Source organism: Megascapheus bottae, chromosome 3 (assembly GCF_031878675.1).
Source record: "Megascapheus bottae isolate mThoBot1 chromosome 3, mThoBot2.hap1, whole genome shotgun sequence".
Lineage (NCBI taxonomy): Eukaryota > Metazoa > Chordata > Mammalia > Rodentia > Geomyidae > Megascapheus > Megascapheus bottae.
Window position 1 is genome coordinate 8,754,760 of NC_143511.1, and position 5,205 is coordinate 8,759,964.

General features: G+C 40.1%; 1 pseudogene; it reads left to right on the top strand.

Annotated features, from left to right (window-relative positions):
• The first annotated feature begins 3,163 nt into the window (after positions 1-3,163).
• LOC150064914 (ras-related C3 botulinum toxin substrate 1 pseudogene) lies at positions 3,164-3,666 on the top strand (annotated as a pseudogene).
• Positions 3,667-5,205: the final 1,539 nt, after the last annotated feature.

Consider the following 5,205-nt stretch of genomic DNA (forward strand, 5'->3'; position numbering starts at 1 on the left):
TTAAACTCGGGGTTTTGTACATGCTAGACAAGCACTCTACCATTAAGCCACATTCAAGTTCAAAACCTTGGGCAGTAAACATTTTGCTTTCCATGAGATTATGGATGTGCAAAATACTGCAGACTTCAAGAGAATTGAAGTAGCAGAGCCTGTCCCGTTTGTAGAGTTCAAAACAGAGGTATTCTTTAATAGCTGGAGGTGCAATTCAGTGACAGAGCTTTAAACTAGCATGACTAAGGCTAGTATCTAGTACCACAAAATAAAATGGAATGAAATAAGAGAATATATATGAATAGATTTGCATGTGTATATGTATATATACATATATGTGTATATGGTACCCCTTATAATATCAGGCTTCCCTAATCTCAGTTTAGAAGACAAAGTTTACCATGTCATGAGATAGGGCATCAATGGTTGTGAAGTTATGCACCTTTTATCTGGTGAATATAATGTAACCCTTCTATTAATCACAATAAAAAACTATTTTAAAAAAGAAGACAAGTTTAAATGCTATTTTATAACTTGAATAATGTTTGTTGAAGAAAACTCAACAAAAATTGGATCCTTGCTTTTATAGATCTTGTGGATTTATATTTGTATTAGTCTCTTATTGCCAATTAGCAAAACAGGGAAGGAGGGAGGGAGAGAGAAAGAAGAAAGGAAGAAAGGAAGGAAGGAAGGAAGCAAGGAAGGAAGCAAGGAAGGAAGGGAGGGAAGGAACGAAGGAAGAAAAAAATGAGAATTTGAATTAGAATAGTTTCTTACATATAAAACAAAATTTAAAAGATTTTTTTTTACCAGTCCTGGGCTTGAGCTCAGGGCCTGAGCTGTCCTTGGACTTTCTCAAGGCTAGAGCTCTACCACCTGAGCCTCAGCACCACTTCCGGTTTTTTCTATGTATGTGGTACCGAGGAATCGAACCCGGGTCTTCATGTATGCTAGGCAAGCACTTTAACCACTAGGCCAAACTCCCGGCCCCAATTTAAAAGATTTGTCTGTGCAGAGAGAACAAATTACATCATTGTAATATAAATTATACATAAATATATGTGTTCCAGGCTACCCTGAAAATGCTATAGTAAATAAAAATAAATAAACAAACAATACTGTGTAGGGATAGTTAGTATGCTTGGATTTAATCCAACTTAAAGCAATATAAAGTATATATGACATTGTACTACGCTTATTTTTATTTTTGAAATAGAAAACATATTTTCCTGCTGAAATAGCAAAGCCGGGTTGTTTTGTCAATCCACCTCTGAAGTCTCATTCAACAAAGATAATAAATTCCTTCCTAAATTCTCTTCTAACTGCCTCAGCAGGGAAGAAGCAAGATGTCCTATAATGATGCTATTAACAAGATAGAATTTTTTTTAATGACGAAGAGAAGAGGTTGTCTTCATGTTCTGTTTCTATTAATACAATTCCATAGCCTAGGTAAATTATTTAAAGAAACAAACAGTCAAACTTGAGCCTGGTGGTTGACAGCTGTATAATACCTGCAGTTGGGAAATGGATGCAGCAAGACTATGACTTTGAACCCAGTCTAGATTATATAATATAATATTTTCTTAATTGGAAAACATTGATTTAGCCATACTATTCTAATAATAAGATTGGAAAAGCAAGATAATGTCTATTTTTAGTGATAATTTCCATAATATTTATTTCCATGGATAGTAAGTACTTTCATCTAAATCATTTTTCTTCTGCCTTTGTATCAGCTGAAAGTTACTTTTAGTGTAGGAGATAGGATGGACGTTTATCGCTCAGATTGAAACAGTAATTGTTCTGTCCTTATAACTTAAAAGCATGGCATTGAAGCATAACACTTTAAATGAATCTTCTGAAATAAAATTATGTCAGAGGTATGTAATCATGTGTCTCATCTTAATGAAAACTCCCAGTTCGCATTTTCTGCCCAACCTCTCTTGTGCATGAGACAGGATGGATTTCTTGAAACCCAGATGCATAGGGAGTTGTTGACAAGTGGTTAGGAAGTGACTATCTTGAGATAATTTGATTTCTCAGTTCCATATCAACAGCATACTGTACTTCTCACTTTCTTTACTCCCATGCTTTTTGTGACATGAGGAATGTCTGAAAAAAATGTTCCTCCTTAACCTTACAATAATGGTCTCTGGGATTTCATAAAATTGATTCTTGTCCTATCTTATCCTCTTGATACCTGTAATTCCTGCCAGAAATGTAATAGCACAGTACTGGTTCCCTCTCCCTGAATCTTACCAACAGGTCACATAATCATACAAGCATAAAAGTATTAAGGAAGCAGGGTGTATGTAATAATATAAATTTGTACTTCACTTTAGTGGAGGCTGATTAATATTCATGTTTAATGGGTGCTCACTCAGTACCCTTACATTTGTGAGGGAAATATTTGTATAAATCCTGTCAGATCAGAGGTTGATAGATAAGCAAATCTTGAAGACAATGTAGTATCTGATTTTTTTTTTGCCAGTCCTGGGCTTGAGCTCAGGGCCTGAGCACTGTCCTTGGACTTTCTCAAGGCTAGAGCTCTACCACTTGAGCCTCAGCACCACTTCCGGCTTTTATCTATGTATGTGGTACCAAGGAATCGAACCCGGGTCTTCATGCATGCTAGGCAAGCACTTTAACCACTAGGCCAAACTCCCAGCCCAGTATCTGATTTTTCTGAGTACTAAAAATAACTTAATTCTTTATTCTTCTATTAGAGATGGTTGACATGCTCTTAACATGATTTGTTTTCTTTAGCATTATTAATGCCATATGTGTTTTGTTCAAAGGCTGTCCATGATGAACTTTGTGGATAAAGTGTTTATAAAAACATTTGTAAAATCACATAAGGTTAATGTTGTAGCAAATATAACCATTCATAATCAGTATTTAGTTTTGAAATACTTGATTATACACTGAAATTATTTTTTTTAAAGTATCCCCCTATCTCTAGTGGCTCATGACTATCTATTATCCTTGCTATTTAAGAGTCTTTTTTTGGCTGTTTCTCTGCAGTTTTCCTCAGCTTTGGGTGGTGGCTGCTGTGGGGCTTGGGCTTCCAGTCCACCGAGGCTTAGTCGGCGTGGACAGTGGCCCCGGCACCTCGTGCTTTGCCGCCTACAGCCGCGCGTCTACCCTCCTGCGGTTTCCATCTTGACCAGCGAGCGGCCCCGATGCAGGCCATCAAGTGTGTGGTGGTGGGAGACGGAGCTGTAGGTAAAACTTGCCTGCTGATCAGTTACACCACCAATGCATTTCCTGGAGAGTACATCCCTACTGTCTATGACAACTATTCTGCCAATGTTATGGTAGATGGAAAACCAGTGAATCTGGGCTTATGGGATACAGCTGGACAAGAAGATTATGACAGATTACATCCCCTCTCATATCCGCAAACAGATGTCTTCTTAATTTGCTTTTCCCTTGTGAGTCCTGCATCATTTGAAAATGATAAAGACACGATTGAGAAGCTGAAGGAGAAGAAGCTAACGCCCATCACCTACCCACAGGGGTTAGCCATGGCGAAGGAGATTGGTGCTGTAAAATACCTGGAGTGCTCTGCTCTCACCCAGCGAGGCCTCAAGACAGTGTTCGATGAAGCCATCCGCGCTGTGCTCTGCCCGCCCCCCCTTCAAGAAGCGGAAGAGAAAATGCCTGCCTTTGTAAATCGCGCTCCTCTCCACTCCTGCCCCTGGGACCCTTTGTACGCTTTGCTCAAAACAGTGGAGCCTTCGCACTCAATGCCAAGTTTTTGTTACCGATTAATTTTCCATAAAACCGTTTTGAACCAATCAGTAATTTTAAAGTTTTCTTTTTAATGTAAGCGTTCAAACTCACATTCTATTAAAATTTTAGCCCTAAAATGACAAACCTTCTAAAAGCCTTATTTTTCAAGAGCCCCTATTCTTGCTCAGATTAAGAGTTGCCAAAATACCTTCCAAACTAAGTTGTGATGTGCTGAGAACACTAAGCACTAAACTGTCAAAAGGCCCAGCCGGGTCCTGGAGGAGACCGGAGCTCCTGGTGGCGGAGGCGCCTGGCTCTCCTGAAGGCCACGCCTGGCTAACCATTGAGCCGCTGTGCCTCTTCTGCACCAGGTTGCCATTAACACATCCCAACCTTGTACTGTACGTCCTCGTGGAGGAGCGAGTGTGACACTCAGCTCTTTAGAGCAGTCTTTGATTTTGTAGTGAGCTGAAAAACAACAAAAATCAATTGCCTCACTTCCGTGGCGAACCGGAACAGGACTCGTGGGGTGTTTCCTCTAATGATGTGTTCTGTTCTAGTCGAGAGTGCGGGCAGTGGTGACACACGACGTGATGGCAGGATGAAGACAGTATTTGACAAAGTATGAAGTGGAGGTTGATTTACACTACACTGACTCGGAGTAACTCCACTGAAAAGAGCATGCCGGGAAAGGTTTTTCACGGTTCATTTCTGCCACGCAGCAGAGGAGCAGGATCAGCATTGCCAGTGTCTTGTCTTAAGCTGTTCCTTTCCTCCTCCCTGCTGCCCCTCCCCACATGGGCATTGCACTCACCCTTGAACTCGTCACTCCCTCCTTACTAACTTAGGAAGTGCTTTTCTTATAGATCCCCTTAATGAGCAATATGCCTCCTACTTGTACTATAAAATCTTTCAAATAATGCATTAGAAATTTTTTTCCTTCGTAGATTAGCAAAAGTGCATTCCTGTTTTCACATTACTTTACTCAAAGCTATGAAGTGCTCTCCTTAGTTTTCTAGTAACTTAGGTGTAAAAATCATGTGTTGCAGCTTTACAGTTTTTAAAATATTTTAGATATTCTTAAAACTATGAACCTTAACATCACTCACTGTCTTGCCAGATTGCCAGCACTGTCATGTGACTAATCCCAACCCTCCCTCCCCAGGCGGGCCCTTCCCATCGCGCTCTGCCATGTCCCCCGGGGTCCGAGTTGTGTAACCCGCTAGTGCTGACCCGGTTCTGTACACCTTAACTCACTGGCAGGAGCACAGTGTTGGACCTTTCAACCACTAGAACAAAAGTTTTTTTAATTGACAGTTGCAGAATTGTGGAGTGTTTTTACATTGATCTTTTGCTAATGCAGTTAGCAGTATGTTTTGCATGTATGACTTAGTAAATCATTGAATCATAAAAAAAAGTCTTTTTTTGTAGGTTATGGGACTTGAACTCTGGGCCTGGGAGTTGTCCCTGAGCTCTTCA